Source organism: Ochlerotatus camptorhynchus, unplaced genomic scaffold, assembly GCF_037179485.1.
Source record: "Ochlerotatus camptorhynchus isolate MF236.1 unplaced genomic scaffold, CSIRO-AGI_Acam_v1.1 ptg000146l, whole genome shotgun sequence".
Classification (NCBI taxonomy): domain Eukaryota; kingdom Metazoa; phylum Arthropoda; class Insecta; order Diptera; family Culicidae; genus Ochlerotatus; species Ochlerotatus camptorhynchus.
In genome coordinates, this window is record NW_027040636.1 from 1,173,060 (window position 1) to 1,193,808 (window position 20,749).

The 20,749-nt window shown below is 37.3% G+C and overlaps 2 protein-coding genes across 6 annotated transcripts in view; both read left to right on the forward strand.

Moving 5' to 3' along the window:
- The window catches only part of LOC135700996 (uncharacterized), a 101,669-nt gene extending 96,655 nt beyond the window's left edge, over positions 1 to 5,014 (forward strand). Inside the window, exon 4 of the mRNA XM_065221696.1 lies at positions 4,969 to 5,014. The gene's annotated coding sequence lies outside the window, so the exon portion shown is untranslated. The remainder of the gene's footprint in view (positions 1 to 4,968) is intronic.
- Cals (calsyntenin-1) overlaps positions 1 to 20,749 on the forward strand; it is a 296,934-nt gene that overhangs the window by 82,876 nt on the left and 193,309 nt on the right. The window lies entirely within an intron of this gene.

Consider the following 20,749-nt stretch of genomic DNA (forward strand, 5'->3'; position numbering starts at 1 on the left):
TTCGAGAGATATTGGATGAAAAATTCGTGTGATGCCAAACTAATATTCTGGGAAGAATCTTTCTGAAGAAGCCGATTTTTTTTTGGTGAATTTGTTAGAACTTCGACAGGATGTCGATCTAATCTTCCGGAGTAAATTAGGTGCTAATCTTCCGGGAGAAAACAACATATTTTATTTACTAGGCAAATAATATGTAATTCTTCATGAATCGGGCGACATAAGCTATTAAATGAAAAATCTTATAAAAAACCTATCAAAAGTTATAGCTGAGAACTATAGAAAAATATTATTACAATAAATGTTTGGGATGAATCGTCATTTGTTTCCCAATTCCGGGGTAGCCAGAATTAGCTGGAATTTGAAAAAAAAAAACTGCTTAGAAAGCATACCATATACAAAATTGGAAAAAGAATTTGTTTTTGAAAGAGATCAAAATTTCCTCCTTACCCCACAAAAAATAAACAATTTGTTTTCAGAATTTTCCCCCCTCATGATTTTGGAAATTTTGATTGAGAGAAGTGACAAAAGTAAAAACTACCATTTGTTCTGGTCTTATACATCTCAAATCAACTTTGAATCCTGCAAAATTTAACCGAACAATGCAGCGCAAGATTCTGGTTAAAAAACAAAGTGTTTGACAAATGCCTTTAGACGAACTAATCCATTCGTCAACGCTGATGCAGCATTGCATTGACAGCTTTACTGTTCCAAGATTCAAGTTATTCAAAGAAGTTTCATCCTTGCTACTAGGGATATGGTAATGCACTTTAAATACAACTGAATACATCCTTCTTGTGTAGCGAACTCAGAAAGAAGGAAGACAAGTGGTAGAATGCACTTAACAACGTGTGAACGCATAACTGTCCCATTACTATGGAATGTTCAATACACTTCATACAGTTATGCTTCAAACGGCAGCTGAGAGGTGTACGTCATTCCGTTCATTGGAAAGATGAATCACTCACACTTGACGGTATTTGTTAGCGATGCGCTCAGGGTCGAACAACAGATGTGTAGGAAAATGTGTCCTCTGGCAGATAAAAAAAGTGCTATGAGACCGAAGCTTTGCCTTCGACTGTGCGCCTTGCCAGAGACAAAAAGAAACCAGAGAGAACAATGGATGTTCTTGTGATGTAGCCTGCTTTGCATATATGAAACATTAGGCCAGACAAAAGCGCTGGTGGGTGGTGGATGGTCTCTTGGCTTATGCATGCAACAGCAAAAGTGGAAAGTGGAAGCAAAATCTCGATTGACGACAAGTGCGATCAAGTGCGATTTCGGGGTGACCAATGTTGCTTTTTCGTCAGTCACTTGACCCTTGGATGCTTGTTTGTTTGCAAAATTTTACCAACAATGTTCACTATCCGTCCACTTTCGGGTGCAATATTTCACTTCTGAAGACGTTTTACCACAAAGCGTTCCTTGTTTTGATAGATGGGGTGCCTCATGGTAAGCAGTTCACGGATGTGAGGATCTGAATGTTTTTTGTACCGGAAGGTATCATTTTTCTCATATACAATACGAGTTCGGTGTGCAGATTTCTACTTGCAATCACGAAAGCTTGACCTTAATAATTCAAATTATTAAATTATAATCATTGTCAATGCACATTTTTTGATTGGCATTAAACCTTAGGATTACTGTTTATTTGATCTTATCTTTTTGGTATTGGAAAATTGGATAGTTAATTGAGTTCCATCCAGTGCTGCAAAATCTCGACAATACACGGTGATATTAATAATTCTGCTTTGGTCACTCATTTGAGATAACAGTCATCGTCAAGGCAACCATGTCAATTGTCAATGAAAATGCTGTCAGTGACGAACATGTGTAGAATGTTTTATTAACTAAATTTGTAACGAAATTAAATAACTTGAGCAACACAACTACATGAAGCCGTTAAAGTGAACAAGCGTCTACGTTCTGAACCACTTGGATAACAATAATGTGACACAGAATGCACGAAATTACACTTTTTGTTGCCAGAAGAATCTTTGTCATTGACATAAAAATGACTGTGATTTTGACTAAGATTTGTTGAGGATCAAGTCTGTCAGTCACAAACAATTTTGTCAATATCGCGCGAAAGTCTGTCAATGACAAGACAAATCTCAGCACTGGTTCTAGCAAATGAGCAGGAGATTAAAACAGTAACATTTTTTGGATCTATTCAACAGTTATTTTCCACAATTTGAATGTTTTCTTGATTTTTTATATAGCATACCGGAGCATTTATATACCGAAAAGCTTTCAATTCTCAACGAAAAATTGTAAACGGTTCCTCAGCTGTTGTAAACTTAACTTGTAAATGCCTTTTTAAAGTAAACGAAATGTAAAGGGAATATTTCACCCTCACGCTGATATTAATGGTTTGCGTGGACTTACCAAAGTAAGATGAGGAAAGGCCATTAAAAGTTTACAAAAATTGATGTGCCCTTTTCAATTATTGGTCGAGAATCAACAACTCTGAAATTGAAAATTGCATATCATGTTAAGAAACTTCTTCTCTCAAAAAAAAAACATCAATATTTAAAGTAACAAAAGATCCAATACAGAAACGGTCTTCATTTAGCGAATAAAAAACACATCAGCAAAGAACTCCCTCACCAAAGTCTGTCCAGGTTGATCAAATTCTCATCAGTAATTCTATCGCATCCAATCAACGGATTTCATGCCGGGAAAGCTTCTCTCTATGCAACTTCAGGACATCCCTCTCGATTTTTTTTTCCAGCAAAAGGAAAATACTTTCGCACACACGTGAATCACATGTAACTTTTCGCTTAGAAAAAAAAAAATCTTTTCTCGGTTGTCACGCTGGATTATCATTATCTTTCAATTCGGCTGACTCCGCTTCCCTCTGGGCTAGAACATGGTGTACACTGTACATGTTCCAGATCGTCACATATACTACATACACTTTCACTATGCATTCATTCGCAATGTCACATTGAGATAAAATCAAATCAGTACAGTCTTTCCCCGAATTCCACGCAAGAAGTTCCAGGGATGAAGGTGGAACGCTATGTTCACTTCACCTCAAGTACATCCTTGTTCCTTCATATATAAAGAATTCCTTGTATGGTTGTGTCACTCCAAGTTTGGTTTGGAGATTGTGCCTTTGTTGGTGCCTTTGAGCTGTGTGATTTATTTGAAGAGCAACTTTTTGGCAAGCGGAAACGAGTTTAGGTAAACTGCTTGCGTGTGTGTGTATGTGCCTTCTGGTACGTGATTGGATTCTCCTATCATGAGCCTAGAGTGTAACACACAACACAAGCACTGGGCAGCTACATAGGTGAGCGGCTACTCAAATGTCCAAGGTGTTTGAGGGTCGACTTGATTTCGTTGAGATGATACCCGAGCAGGAACGAATATCTCGATACCTTAAATTGGTATGGAGGAGCCTGAACCTGAGGTAAAATACCAAAAAATGTTCCCACAATACCATTCCAATACCAAAATATGCAAATGTTATACCAACAAAATACCACACAGGTATTTTTTTCGACATCCAAATATAAATTTTTGATATTTACAAAGTATTATGCATACATTTTTTTTGGTATTATTCTTTGGTATTTTACCTCTTATATCATGCTGAACAACACCAAATGTTGGTGTTAGGTCAGAATTATTTGATCCAAAAACCACAACGTCGACGGTTTCATACTGTCGCATATTTGTATTGCACTGTAGTTTTTCAAAAACAAGGACTGCAATTAACTTTTTCACTTTTTTGGTGCGAGCTACTTCCCAAAAGGACACTTACGTAGTTTTGTTAATTTGCCATCAAAAAATATTAATGTAACGTCGGATCGATGATAGAATAGCTAAGACCAGACTCAATAAATTTTATAATTATCGAAAAAAAAAAACACATTGCCTTGCATATTGCTATAAATGAAAAGAGTTGCTGATTGAATTACGTAATAATTAAAAAATTTCGGCACATTAGCGATTTTTTTAGGAAATTTCGTCATTTGTATGACTTTTGATATTAAGATAGTCTATATTACGTGACAATAAAACAATTTACTGCCCTCAACATTCAGAGGTCGTGGGGTAAATGGACAGGACATTCATTAACAGTACAATTAGGAATTCAATGCTTAAACATCAATTCATGAAACAATACTAGTCTGACTGTGTGCAATATTGATAGAAAGATATGCACATTTTCAAATTTTGATGATTATGATGATGATGATAATGATGTCCTACCATTTACTCATACAAAACTGGCCTAGATAATTTATCTATCAGAAAACAATAAATAAATCTAAAACTGGTTTGACCATGTATTCTCTAAATTATTCCGCTCATGAAATCTCGATTATCTTAGCTCATAAAGTAGCCCCTCGTGATGAACTTAAGAACTATCAAAATGGTGGTTGTTTCAAAAATCTTCATGGCAAGGTATTGTCGTGCTTATGTTAAATTCTCATTTAATGACGGTCGAAGCTGCCACTCATAAGTGAGTTGCACCCAAACAACATTTCTGGTTTTATGAGGGTTCTGTAGACCATAATGTTTTGAAGCCTCAATAAAACTGACATTGTCGCTTGGGCAACCGCGCCCATGAGGATTCTACACAGGTGTGTAACTTAGATAGCATTTTATGGCAGCAGCTTGAGGAGCAAATCTTGAATAAAGAGCCACCAGTCGTATGGACATAAACTGAGAACAGATGGTATGCCGCACACAATATTTGAGAGAATATTTAAAATGCTTGTATTGAAGAATTTTGGAATCATCATCATTTCGATAGTTCTTGGAGCTTTTGATCACCAAATGAGTAAAACGAATCATACTAGTGTAATCGAGAATTACGATAGAAAATGCTCCTGTGATGGAAAGTTCTGCTTCATAGACAGGTCTATTGGTTTGGCAGATGTGACTTTAAAGCGTTATTTTTATCAATAGAATATTTCCTTCATTATTTTTACATACTTTCTTCTCTTTTCGTTACAGGTACGCCCTGGGGTCTAATTGTTAAGCCTATCACCAAATATCATGACATCCCACGATTCGATGTTGCTGTAACCCGTGAGCAAACATCATAACCTTCAAGGTACCATCATGCATCGAATGCTGGGCGGTTAGATATTCCAGAGATTTATTTTTTTACTAAATTATACGTATACTTTGCAACGGAATAAGATACCATTTATAAACTACGTGACCGTTTTTGAATGGCTTAGAGCTCCCCTCCCCCTGCGTATACAATCGTCTATACATATTTTTTTAATTTGTATGGCCGTAGACACCCGTCAAATCCCTCTTTCCCCCTAAATTTCTACGTGGTTTTTGAAAACAGCCCCTAAATACGTAGAAATTTGTTTTTTTTTTCGGCGCAGCAGTCTAGAAAAATGCGTTGACTTTCTCTTATCATCGCAGACGTTTCGGTCCTTGGTTTGGAGCATTTTGTATCAACGTAGACTCCTGTGCAGAACTTTCTCGCTTAAGGCCAGTAAAAATAAAAATGGACTATTTTTAATGTAATATAGCGCTACATTTTAAAAAAAAGAATACCATATTCACATAAAGGGTGATACGGTCAAAATTTGGTCAAGGGAAAACGCGTGTAAATCGGTGAAATCGTTTATTTAAAAAATCAAATTAAATTTCTTTTTCAAGTTCAATTAGTATAAAATTCAGGAAAAATATTCAGTTAGGCTTCCACTTTTCCAAATCCGAATTGCCGGGCCTTACGCTTGACCCCTGCCATCAGATTTTGTACAGCCACCTTGTCCACCTTCTTCGCCGCAGAAAGCCAGTTTGCCTTGAACTGCTGCTCGCCCTTAGCAGTTTTTTTTTGGTCTTCTTTAGGTTCCGCTTGACAATAGCCCAGTATTTCTCAATTGGGCGGAGCTCTGGCGTGTTGGGAGGGTTCTTGTCCTTGGGAACCACCTGCACGTTGTTGGCGGCGTACCACTCCATGCCCCAGTACGGAACAACCGTGTTTCTTCAGGAAAGGCAGCAGACGTTTATTCAAACACTCTTTCACGTAAATTTCTTGGTTGACAGTCCCGGAAGCTATGAAAATGCTGCTTTTCAAGCCACAGGTACAGATGGCTTGCCAAACCAGATATTTCTTTGCGAACTTTGACAGTTTCATGTGCTTGAAAACATCTGCTACCTTTCCCCTTCCTTTTGCCGTATAAAACTCCTGTCCCGGAAGCTGCTTGTAGTCGGCTTTGACGTAGGTTTCGTCGTCCATTACCACGCAGTCAAACTTCGTCAGCATCGTCGTGTACAGCCTCCGGGATCGCGCTTTGGCCGTCGTATTTTGTTTATCATCGCGATTTGGAGTCACTACCTTCTTGTAAGTCGATAGTCCGGCTCGTTTTTTGGCTCGATGCACGGTTGTAGACGATACACCCAGCTTATTTGCGGCATCTCGGAGAGAGAGGTTAGGGTTTCGCTTGAAACTACCGGCAACTCTCTTTGTCGTCTCAGCGGCTTCCGGTTTTCGATTTCCCCCCGATCCAGACTTCCTGGCTGTCGACAAACGTTCCCCAAACACTTTAATTACATTTGTAACGGTTGATTTGGCAACTTTTAGCGATTTTGCTCGCACGCAAGAGTAGCTCGGATTTTCGCGATGCGCGAGCAAAATTTTGATACGCTGCTCTTCTTGCTTGGACGGCATTTTGACAACTGAAGAGTGAATTCCAAAATCAAAATAGGAGCAACATTCTACACACACACACACCTTCAAAATGAGGGGTGTTCAGGTTTTTTAAATGCAAAATTGAAAGAAATACGTCAAGTTGATATTGACCAAATTTTGACCGTATCACCCTTTACTAGCGGTGATAGAACATTAAAAATCAATACATTTTAGTTTTCGGGCCTGAGCGAAAAAAATAGGAGGAATTATTTTCAGCTCATGAATCTACTTTTGTGCAAAGTAAGCAATAATAGACCACGATAAAAGGCAGTGTTGATTAAATTTTTAGAGTGTCCGAATTTGTGGAACGGTCAAAAATTTGTCAAACATAATTAAGTGCACAGTGATTATGTTATTATATAAATGATCAAACCTTTTTTCTTTTTGAAGTTCAATAACTACAAAATACGGAAAAAATAATTGATTAGGCTTCCGATTTTCCAAATACGGACTGTCGGACTTTACGTTTCACACCTTCAATCAGATTTTGTACCGCTGCACAGTGGGCTAAAATTGACAAAACCGCGACTAAATTGAATATCTCGGCTACCAAACGGTTTCAGTCAACATGTTATACATATTCTCAAAGGAAAAATTCTGCTGAATCTTTTGGTGGTATTATTGATATCATTGGCCGGAGACTTTTGGGTACTGCACCCAACCGGTGGATGTAAGATTCGCTTACAATTATGTGGGATTCATCATCAGAGGATGTAAGTGGAGACCGCATGAACCGAGGATGCGATATACCTAGCTGCGGTCCGATGTAAGAAAATTGTAGACCGAAAAATGTGGAGTGTATTAGTGAGTGAAATTAATTATGTCGAAAAAAATAGAAAAAAGGTCGCCGACTGGACTCGAACCACGGACGTTGCGACTATCAGACCTGTGCTTTCTCCACTGCTCTCTCCATGCGCCTGAATATGGTTAGCCTAAAAGCAAACATGAAGCGCTCACTTTCTCGCATGCTCGACTTCGTATGCTTTTTCTGCTGGAGAGATTCGAGACAAGTGTGTGCGTCGTTCTACAATGTTCTACAATGTGCGTCGTTCTACAAGCTTACTGGTATAGTCGAAAGCGTAGATGGAACACGAAATAAAAAAAAAGACAAAAAACCATTACATCGCCTGCATGGTCAATTTCTAACATTCGTTGTGATGTTCATGAACAGAGGATGATAGGAAACGGAACTAACATTTATTGTAATAGATTTTTGGTTTGCGTGTGGGATAGAGGGCCGGGATCAACCCGAGTTGCCGGTAAAGTAGGAAATTCCACTATCTATCGACATAATTTTACACTTTACTTAACGTATATTACTGTAAATTGATAGTACTAAGTATCTATGGTGTAAAGACACCATATACGCCCTCAGGGAAACTCTACAGGCCTAAAGGAGGATCCGGAATGACACTTTTTATAATTTAGATAAAACACTTTGTATTAAATAATTAAACAATGATGGAGATAACGGGAACCCCTGCTTAATTCCCTTTCCTCTTTTTGCCTCCTTAGATAATTGTCCCTCCTACTTAATCCTTGTGATTTCATCTTTAACGCAAACTAAAATCCTATCGACTAAACGGGATGGTACTTGCAATTTCAACAGCACGTCCTTTAAACTTTGTATTTTGACCGTATCAAAAGCTTTTTTAATATCTAATGCAAAAATATATAGATCTTTACCCGCGTTCCAATACTCTTCCATAATTCGCCTGGTGATGAATAAATGATCATCAGTCAATCTACTACTTGTGAAAGCTACCTGATGCATTCCTGGTTCACCAGCAAAATGAATTAGCATCTTCGTAATCCATCTAGCATAAATTTTGTAAGCTACATTGCATAATGAAATTCTCCTAAACTCACCAGTTTCCATGGCTCTGGATTTCTTTGGAATTGGTATCTGCGTTGTTGTATTCCAGTCTCTTGGCATCTCGTTTCTAATATAAACCTTCTGTATTAGATCTACTAACTTACTAACAGTACTTTCATCTGCGCATTTTATATATTCCATATAAATTCTATCTGATCCTGGAGACTTACCATTACACGAAAATTTAATAATATTCATAATTTCTTCTTTGCTAGGAGGATTTGGAAGTGGGATATAATACTGTACTTCGCATAGTTCTATTTCTGGTCCCGTTCTTTCCTGCAAAATATCTGACCCCCTGCTTTAGCCGTAATTTTCGCTACCTTTCGGTTCCTTTGCTTTATAAATCGTTTAAAGTAGTTATATGTTTTCCTAATTCTTTGACCCACAAAAAAAAACATCATTTCTTTTTCCTTATGTTCTTTAGCTGCCTGGTTGAATTCTTTTCGGCGGTTTCCTAATTTGTATTTATAATTTTGCATGTCTGGATGCTTTTTCACTGTTTCAACGCAGATTTTACTCGTTCAAGTGCCTTTTTTTTCTTTTTGGAGTACTTGGTACAGTTTTGACTCGTAATGTCTTAGATGCTGCTCTCCTCATTTTGCTCGCTAGTTCCGAATAGCATTCGTTAACTGTGTTGTTCTCTATGTCCATTTTACATGGTATATTTTCCAAAGCTTCTCTATATCGCTTGCTAATCGGAACGACACTTTTTATAATGTGGCCACTTTATCGGTCGTTCCGTTAATGTGCAAATAAAAAAGTTTATATTGAGCATTCAAACCCCAAATCACACATCAATTCTACATATTTAATCAGGTTTTAGATTATTTATAAATTCTCTTAAGTTATTATGAGGCGTTTATAAACCATGGTGTTCAATCCATTCCTACCGCAATAAACTGAAACTAATTCAGTAATTACAGTCAACTCTCCAGAACTCGATTTCCACTAACTCGATATCGAGTTAAATAACCGCAGTAAAAATTAATTATTCCAATGTGGTTGTCTTTCTATAACTCGATGACCCCTTCAATATCGAATTGTAGATAGTTCACTTTATATAAGTTCTGGATCTTGTCATCCAGTCAAAGTAAAAAAAAATTCTACTTAACTACACTGAGGTCTAAAACCAACTAAACTGATTTATTCATGTTTTTAATATAAACAAACCTTTCGAAGCCCTGTCAATCAGCTGAGTAAGATTATCTGAAGAATGCTGTGGTGTCTTCCATCATTGGTAAGTCCAAGGGTTAGTGACATCGTTGGCTGTCGGATGGTCATATCGTGATGTAAGAATATGTCACGCTATTGTGCTACTTTTGTGTTGCTAGGCCGTTGTCATCGTCGTCGGCGTTGTTGTTGATGTTAGTATGGATAATGGTGGTGGTGATGATAATAGCGATGTACCAATGAAGCGGTTGATTGTGATCCTAGAGGGTTCGTTCTCAACTTATATAACTACCCTTGTGACGTTAACAATCATGAGACGCGTCGTTCAAATACGATGGTATCATAAGGCAGCAAAGTGTTCAACGTTAAATTGGTGCTCCACTCAAATTAAACATTTACTATTTTAATTTGATTATGCCTCATTTGGAAGTAGGTGCTGCGGAAATAAATGTCGTGTTACGGCTCAAAGTTTCGTTGTTTTTCTCCACTCAATGTGGCAGAAATTCCTTCCGCATTGAATAAAAACTAAGTGAAGGGATATAAACTTTTGCTCTCAATTGAATTCCCGCGGAAAAGGTGCTCGATAGCGGTTTTCCGGTGAATTTTTTTTCTTTCGAACAAGGTTTCTCCATAGCTCAAAGCATTCTTCGCATCTGGCAGGTCCACAAAGTCTTCCACTGCAACCAGTAGCACCAATATCGTCTCCGGTCCCATAAAGTTTACTTACCAGCTATCGCTTTGAAAAGTTTTCAAATTAAAATTTCAGTGAAATTTGCGTAATCTTGCAAGCTGGCTCCTCCCGCACGGTGAGCTACTCAGACTGCCAATTTTCACCATATATACGGCGACATAGCGGGTTGAGAATGCCATTACTTAGTTTTAAAAATGCCTAGCTTCAGGAGTGGCGTACGAGATGATTTGCAGTATTTCACGAAACGTGGTGCTACACACAATCGCGATGTGAAGATACCTATGTGAAATCTGTTATAAGTCATTGCATATTTCAATTGATGGCATACCTACTACTAGAAAATCTCATGGCACTTATTGCATGGAATGTGTGTACAGTGTCAATTGAACAATCGTGCTGCAATGCCAACTACATTGAAGAATAATGAGAGATGGAAACTGTGGCTGCTTTTTATATTGTTATTCGTCCTACGAGTTTCAATTCCGTCCTAACGCATTGAAACACCATTAGATTTTCTTTTTAGATATTCATACAATGCGCTCTAACAGGATTTATGTTGTTGCTAATAAACTAACGCATCGGAACAAACCTACACACTAAGATTTTGTTTTCGTGTTCGGTAAATTTTACCGAAATCAGAACAGCTGAACGTTCGGTAAAACTTTGACCTTCATGTTAAAGGCTATTAAATTTGAAAATAATTTCAAAACATGTTCAACCTTGTTTAAATGATCAAATCTTGCCATTGTAGTGGAGATTGAGTTTCAAAGTAGCTGAAAAGTAAGTTAATTGAATTGCATAAATTTTACCGAACAGTTCAGCTGTTCAGATTTCGGTAAAAATTACCGAAGTCGGCGATAATTTTTAAGTGTGTATTATTGATTTGTACACGGTGAAATCATTGATATTATTGATCTTTTCTGATCGATAGAACGCAAATGGGCGATTACGACGAAGTAGCGCTCTACCCTATGATGTTGTTTTTTTAGAATTAAAAAAAGTATAAAATAACCTATATGTAAGAATAATGTTTGAAGACTTAACGTGATCCAACGTATCGTATCGTAACGTAGCCCTTCAGTAGTTCTGCATTAAATTATAATGCCAAATACATCAAATGTAAGAATGAGTAACGCATGTTGCTCACGATAAATGTCATGTAAACTTACAAAAGGCTATAGTGAACAAGAAAGTTTAACAATATCTATCGCTAGTGGTGCCGGTGGTGTAGTGATAAGCGTGATTACCTCTCACCCAAGCAGGCCTGGGTTCAATCCCAGTCGGCACCGCTGGGATGTTCTGAGGCATAACATCTCTGATCACGCCTGTAAAATCCACGAACCCCTCATTTTATCTGTCAAACTTTCATAGCGAATCAAAACAAACATAGTGTAGTACTAGAATTTCGTCTAGAATGGGGTACACTTATAGAAGTACTTGGGACCAATAGACTAGTCAAGTAGTGAGCCATTTTAAAATCGCTAGTTTCCACCGGTTGCTTCAACTTAGCTTAGTCAAATTCAAATCTCTCCTTCTTTCCCGTAATTACCAGGCACATTCGTTGAGAAAAGTCATCTCAGCTAGTACGCAAGTTTTAGTTTCAGAACTTTTGCCCAGATTTAGGACGGTTTTTCCAAGCATTGGTTTCTTTGTAATGTTGCGAAAAATAAATCATTCATTCTGCTTCTAACTGATTTTTGAAAACAACTTTATAACATCCTGCCACTTCATGTACATAGCTGCTTGAAATCGGAAACTAATGAAATTTTAAACTATCAAGCCAAGCTGACATTTGCTTACACTTTAAAACAAAAAATAAATGTATTTATTTTACCCATTGAGAATACGGTGTAAAATCGGTGACAACTACTCTGCCTCACCCTGTATATGCGGTGATTCAATTGGCAGATATCGCATATCTTGTTATGTACAACATTATACGAGAATTTTATATTTCCAACATAACAGTGGTTTCTTCAAGGCTATTTTATTTCTTATGTGAGTATTCCACTATCATTTCAGAGGCATTCAAGCTTGCAGATTGCTTCCAAGATACAATTTTGAAGTTCTGATGTTGGTATTTATTAAGCTTGTTGATGGACGTTGAGGAAGAGGGATTTAGGTACAAATACGATAGCAATAATGACGTTAGACAATAGGCATTATAGGTGTAAGGATGGAATAATGTACGTAAAGGAAAATAAATTGAAATTCCATAATAATATAAAACAGCCAAAGGTTCCCCTCTTTCATTTGTTAGCTGTTATTGGAGAACTATCTTTTTCTTTGGCAAAAGCAACAATTTCAGATTATTGCCCTGTTTGTAATTAGGATCGGCCACAAGAAAATGGCATTCAGCCAACATTTTAATATGCATTCAAACTATAAGTTTTTTTTTTTTAATTGATGTTCAGATTTCAAATACTCACAGATTTTTTTCCTGATAAATTGGTTCATCTGAGATCCTTCAAAACTTGATCTACAGTTGAAAAATTTAATTCTGTATCGGTTTTGCAAGGATCCTGCTGGTGTTCAGGAATATTTTTGTCGAGAAAAATGTAGAATTAAAATAGTGTAGTGGTTATGATCTTCCGGATTTCTTGTATTTGAATAGTTGAGGTACAAATCAGTTCAGATCTGTAGAAAATCGTAAAATAAGACAATTACATATGGAAATTGGCAAGATGTTCTTTTAAAAAAAAATTAACTTGCGTTGTGAAAAATCTTTATTTTGATGAAAACAAACTGTTGTTGACGTTTCCTCTAGAACTCCGATAAAGCTATATTACAGAGAGAGTTTATCGTGGTAGTAGTAACAAGCGTTTTGTTTTTATCGTTGGTTGCTTTAGGTGTTTGAAATCGCTGGTTTCGCATCCTATAGACTTTGCTGACGTTTGTGAATTGCACAAGTATTAGTGCAGAACTTTGGGTAAATTCAAAGGTTTTTTTGCACTAATACAAATAATTTACCCCAAGTTCTGCACTAATACTTGTGCATTTCACAAACGTCAGAGAAATCTATAGGCGAATCCAATTGGCAAATCAAAGCTGGCACTCGTGGAGAATAGAAGAACTATGAGAGTGATGATGGTTTTAAAATTTTACACGGTGAGGTCTACGAGTGCAATCTTAAAATACTTTTATTTTGCAAATGGATCATTTTATTTGAATCTGGTTAAGGCTACGTTAGTAAAAAACTTTGGGACTACTCAATAGACATATATTATAGTAAAAATAATTTCTTTTCAGATTTTTAGGTGTATACATCGATTTCAGCTTTTCTACCACTGCAGCTGCAACGAGATTTAAATAAAATGCTCCATGCATTATAAAAGCAATCTAAGATTGCTCTCGTATACCTCACCATGTAAAATTTTGAAACCATCATCACTTCCATAGTTCTTCTATTCTTCACGAATACCAACTTTGATTTGCCAATAGAAACTAAGCGATCATTTCAGCCTCTGGTGGTAAATAGGGGAACCATAAAAAAAATTATGAGGCGGAAATTTTCACCGTGTAGCATAAGAAGAGCAAAAAAAATCATATTTCCTGATTAATTTATCCATCGAAGGTGCTTGAAATTGTTGTACTTTGCTTTCTCTATTGATTTTGCAGTGGCTTGTGCTTCCACATATTTTTGTTGAGAAAAATTAAGATTTATAGAACTATCCCAGGGGTTATGATCTTCGGAATGATTAATGTGTGGTTATTTGAGCTTTACATCAGATCAGATCTGTAGAAAATCGTAAAATAAACCACTTCCGATGGAACTTTGTGCAATAAAATATGCATTATTTTAAGTTTTGAAAATCGTCATTTTGAAGTAAACAAACGGTCTGGATGACATTTCCTCTCAAAATCACCTAGCGCACTCTACATTGATGATGAATCAAAAGAGCCAATAAACATACATGATTTAAAATGCCTCGGGTTCTTAAAATTGCGAGAATTTATACTTTTTAAAGTGCCCTTATATTAATTTCCACCAGCGTAGTTCTACTGTTCTCGTTATATTTGGCACTAGGTATACAGTTTGGCATCATTTTATGAGGCCCTCTTTTATAAGTCTTCCAAAATACAATCCTTCGAATCCTTAATTCAATATTCGCGAATTTTCAGGTTTTGAAACGATTTTACTGAATAAAATTTTAGTATTCGCAACAATCCTAAATGTATATATTAGGGTTACATGCTATAATTAAGGTCAATGCTTCTATCTTGGACTTATCGCTAAAACCCAAGAATAAAGCAATTTGTATATGCCAACAAGATTATGCAATTCAGTCAAACCCATTCACGTAGGAAAGTCATGCTGAACTGGTAGCTGAGAATAACCCTCGTGAAAATATTTTACGTCAGCTTTATGTGCCTATAGGGGTGCTCAGAATACTACTTTACGTTTGTGTTCGAGAAGGGTTTTTTTAAGTCCTTCACCTATGAAACCATTTAACTAAAATCGCCAATTCACCAAATATCACTGTGAGTCTAAGCTACACTGCTGCAAATCGCATCTCTGTACAAACGGTGACACATTCTCACCATATTTGCATTCCACCAGGGTTTGAACGGTCAGCATTTCGTATTCCGTGGGATTCCATCTTCAGCGGGGCGGAAAATTCGTGGTCCATTATGCTAATTTAGATTGTCTTCGTCCCATTAGGTAGAATGTGTTCGGGATATACGGAGGTAGGTATCAGATATCATGCTGCGACAAAGTTACTGTAGACAAGGCTGTACAGCCAATAAATTAAACAGCAATTAAAATCTTTGATTCAAGTTGTTTCTGTCCTAGATGGCTGTAAATTTTACAACGTGGAGAATACATTTCGAGCGCGTCTCTGGCTGCACTTTAAACCAGCTCTACTGGCTGCCAGAAAGCACCAGATGTTGGAGCAAATCCAATGAGGGTTGCACAATTCGAGATGATACCGTAATAACATCGAAGGAGTGCATGTAATTCAAAATGTATAAAAGGACAAATTCACGCCGTACATGTGCAATTTCAACTTGTTCTCGTTCAGTCGTTGGTTTTGATTTTTTCTTCATTCGTGTACCACAGTTTGTGTATGTGTAATGGGTTTCATGATTCAGAGATTTACGAAAAGGGACCCATTGACCGCCACTGACCAGCACTATACAAACCAGGATGTTGTAAAAGTGCACATCCTTGTACTGGCAGAAACTTCTGTATGTCTCTAGGTTTAGTGTTTACTTCCTTTTTCGGCGCTACGTTGGCTGTATGGCTTCATCCGGGCGCTTCTGCTCAACTCAGCTAGGATGTGGAAATTGGCCAAGAAATGTTCATAGCCGAATGTCGCAAAGTTTCAGCTGCCCCGGCAGCAGCAGCAAGGCGGAAATACCACAAACACGATAGGATTGTATATTCTCTTTGGTGTACATCGTCATCCATATTATCGTCATGCTATATAAATGAGGGAACGTAACATAAAAGCAAAGCTCAACAGCAGTTACCAAGTAATATTATCATCACACACACACGTCGTACAATGAGAGCAATGGACAAAGTAGCGATCCTTGGGACACATTTTCGTCAGTGTCTTAAATTAAACAGCATTTCTCCTGTTGGGCGTGTATATAGCTATCTAGTAGTGTTTCCATTTCCCGGCCATTTATGGCACCCGGGAATCGGAAAACAGCTGATGACTCTGTCCAAGAATTCCCGTGTTTCGGGACATATTTTTATCTAGTGACCAGATTTAATTGTTGATAGTTTATTAGAACTTCTTCCTAAAGGGCCACCCACATTAGATCCAGTTCTTGCGCGTTGCGGTAAAGTGAATCTATTGTCTAACTGTCAAATTTAAGTCACCGCGACGCAAACGGATCTAATGTGCGTGGCCCTTAAGTGGTACCTTTAATGAAGCATAAAACATATATTAACACATTTTAATATTTTGTGATGTACGTGCCTTGAATTCTCCACGCAATGGTCCCCATTACGCCACCCAAATGGCCGTTGATTCATTGCTGCGTCCTCTTGTGGCATTGCCCTATGTTTCTTTGAGTAGTGTCTTCTACTGGATGCGTTCGTGGGGATTTTGGGTAGTTTTAACTTTCACAAACATGTAATCATTTTCTCGGATTTCTTTAAACATCAATTTTACGAAAAGTATACACGAATAATCTCAACAATCTTGGACGCAGCACTTACAGTGGTTATAGCATTGCGTCCAGAAAATCTTGTCGGGAATGTGAATGTAAGAGGATGTATAACCGAATTTCTCTTTGATTAGGTTTAAAATTTACTTTGACCTATTCACCCATATTTGTCGTATCGAGCAGAAAACATCAAATAACTATATCAATAATTTCGAACATAAGGATTCAGTTATACGTTTGCTACGTATTTGGTTAGTTCAAAACCTACAAAACAAAGGTTTATGAACGCAAAGTATAAATATTTACTCCCTTTGTTTTATAAAAAAAAGAAGCACAAATTGTTTGCACGAAATTGCAACCCGTAGGCCAAATTTGTAAACTTGAAGCAGTGTTGTATTTTTAACAAAATATAAACAATTTGCGATTCTTTGTCAAATCCAAAGCTACATATATCCGAGAATGTTATTAAATCGTTGGTATGTCAGTGCACTGGTGCTCCAAGTATTGATTTTGATAATCAAGTCAAGTGAAATATCTTGGACAAGTACTGATAATGATGTGATAATTGTCTATCATTGTGTCCGATAGCAGTGGGCTCTCCTCACTATTTAATTTGACAAAGATTAACAACCTCTGATTGTCCTCAACATGTCACTGTATGAAGGGCCAAAAACGGGGTGGGTGGATCGATAGTCACCTATAGGCCTCCACGGGAAAGTAAAGAATGTCCAAGCCGCCGTTATACAGAAGGATGCCCCAATGAATGTGTAGAAGAGCCCACTCTTCATCCACGAAATGTTAACAACAAGGAATTGAAAATACCACTCTCCCCATCCAAATCGCTTCAATTAGGTGCCCTGATGCCCCCTCCCAATCCCCAATATAGGTATATGTATATAGTATTTAATGAATTATGACATAATCAGAATAAAATAATATGGGCAGGTCTCACCAAATTTTGCTTCAATGGACTCTGTTTCATGGCATTAAAGCCACCATCGTTCTCCTCCTCTTGCTTATAGATGCTCCTTTTAAAGCAGCTACTGTGTACAATCTGCCATGCACACATCACCAATTGATCTTGGATTATCATTAAAAGTTCCATTCGATACACAGAAACAGGCCAATAAGGTTTGTAAGCTACTGTATTAGCTGGAGCACCTAGGTTAAAACATGAATGTAACCTCATTTTACATTTTGTGTAAAAAAGCATTTGGGAAAGAGATGTAAGTTACGGGTTGTGCTTAGTAGGCCGAAATTAGATTAAACCCTCCTACAGATAGTGATATAATTTCCCGATTATTGTATCATTCAAAGTGCTGTAAATCCCGGTGCCCACTGACTGACTGCTAACATGCCTAAACATCATGTCGACGTCAGCTGCACGCTACACGAAATCAACCTGATGTTTTGACACGCTGTATGATGCCACATACTTCGCTTGGCTTGGCTACAAAAGCAACCCCAAACGCACCGAGAAATGGCCATCGAACTTGGCTACAATCGATGAAGAGAATAGATGATTGCAGTTAGATACTTATGATTCTGAACGTTGAAATTCTTCCTTGCTACCTAATGAATGTTATGCTTAAATGCGGCTCTGCGTTTGCACAACGTTATAGTGTTGGCAACAACTCTCTGATGAGACAACGATACCCCATTTCCATGCTCCTTCCATGATCCATCCTTAAGAAATGCTACTATTTATAATCTCGACTAAACTGGGAGTCATTGGTTCACTCCTACTAGACGTACATAGTTCGAAAAAGTAGTTTGCATTTATGTTACTATGATGCACATAAACGGAATGTCATATATCATACAAGTTTAAATTACAGATCGTGTAAATTTATGAGACATTTCATGGAATATTCCATATATTGTTTGCAACCGTCCATCTTTGTAAACAACATTTCTTTCAAGTTGCAAGTTTACGTGAAACGGAAGTTTGTATACATGAATGTTTGCATACATAGATGTTCACATCACCAGTAAAATTCAAAATATTGTTCAGTGCAGTATTGAGTTATTCTTGTTAAACTACAAACAACAAAATATCGGCTCCGTGAAGCTAACCCGATTGAGGCTTCTAAATAATTGAATTGGAAAAATAAGGATTGTTGGTATTCACTATAGGATATAAAAAATAGAATTGCCTACATTAACTGTTTTATCATTGTAAGCAATTTTCTTTTCTGTATTAGCAAATCAAATATTTAGCCAGAAAAACCGCTGGAAAATGTGACAACAGTTTCTTTTCAATACATGTTTATTCACTCAATCTGAAACCTCCGAGGACATTAACTACATACCTTCAGGATGTTCAGATGGAAAACGAAATAACGTATGAAACAAAACCACAACCACATCGTGGTGCTGTCAACTTCATGTACCGTGATATGCATTTTGCGCTTCACTTGCCAATCCTTTCCGCAATCTCTGGAGACAGATGGAAGACCTCCTGCGCAAACACGAGAATGGAGAAAAATAAACAATTTCACATCTGCTGCTGGTTTTGTTTTCAGATCTAGGTAATCATTTGTAGCGTGATGCAACTAATCTAATGTTGATAGTTGTATCTTTATATTGCGCATTTTGCACCAAAGTAGCTCCAGCGCTGAAAATAATCCCAACATTTTGATTTTCTATTGTATTGTAAATGTAGTGCTTTATTGCCTTAAACATTTGTAATTTATAAGTTTACTAATGTTGTTTTCGTTTTTGCGGTGTAGCTACACCGGTGCTACACTGCCGTACACCGAAATATTTTAGAGTGTAGATATAGGATGCACCTTTGTTTACAAACAAATGATGTTGAACTGTCAAAGATTCGCGCTTATTGCTGCTTACACTACACCAGTGCTACACCGCAAAAACGAAAACGACATAATCTGAGTTAGAACATCACTGGGATTATTTTCAGCGCAGGAGGCTACTTTGATGCAAAATTCGCAATGTCAAGGTGTATATTCAGAGAACTTTGAGATTTGGGCTTAATTGCTTTGGTAAACAAACACGTCAATCGCCGATTTCTCGCGAATAAAAGAACAATCTCGTGAATAAACCATATAAAATGATAGAAGAATCATTCCTCTACCTGTTTGTACTTTTAGTTTTTGATATTGAGCTTTAAGTCGCTAGATATTGGCAAATTACGTGTTTGCAATTGACAAAAGCAATTCCGGCCTATTCTCTCAATACTTCGGATTTAACTTTGTGTTTCTTTTTACCCTTCATACAGAGAATGGTATACATTAGAATGGTTCAAAATATAGATTTTGTTCCACCAAGCTAAATCGATTTAAAATCAGGTCCTGGCAATTCTCCCAAAATTTGTGCTCATTTGGGATGTGAATTGATACCGCACTGGTCCTTTGAAGTTTATATGGGAATTACTATGGGGAAAGCGGACTTTTTGATTTACGGAAAAGCTTGCTTTTGGGGACGACCGCGGTATTGTGGATAATACCCATACTTATCACGCCAAAAAGGATTGAACATAAATCCTTCTAAAACTATTATTGTGCCATTTACGCGAAGGAAGAAATTTTCATTACACGCTATTTCAAAACTACCCAAATTTGGGTAGAATCCACCCAGTTTTGTCAAAACTGAACCTACCCAAAAATGGGTAAACTATGTTGGGAGTGACAAGTTGACAAATTAACAACGTCGATTGGATTCATGTCGATGTTGTTCATTTGTCAACTTGTAACTGCCAACACAGTTTACCCATTTTTGGGTAGGTTCAGTTTCGACAGATCTGGGTGGATTCTACCCAAGTTTGGGTAGTTTTGAAATAGCGTGTAGAAAACATTAGATAGAAAGACACACTTTTGGAACTTTCTAATGCTGTCAAATATATTGGAGTAATCCTTGATAGAACAGGCAAACAACAAAGCTACTAATGCTCTATGGATATGCAAAAGGACTTTCGGTAAACAGTGGGGACTGAAACTGAAAATGATCCGTTGAATTCACTCGGTTATTGTGAAACCCAGGGTTACTTATGGTGCATTGGTCTGGTGGCCAAAAACAAAAGAGAGTGTTGCTCAGAGAAAATTAGAAAAACTCCAAAGGTTAGCAACTCTATCAATAACAGGTGCAATGAGATGTACACCATCGAAGGCATTGGATGCTTTGCTTTATATGCTACCATTGCATCAATTTTTTACAATTAGAAGCCAAAAAGTGTGCTCTAAGGATTACAAGGTCA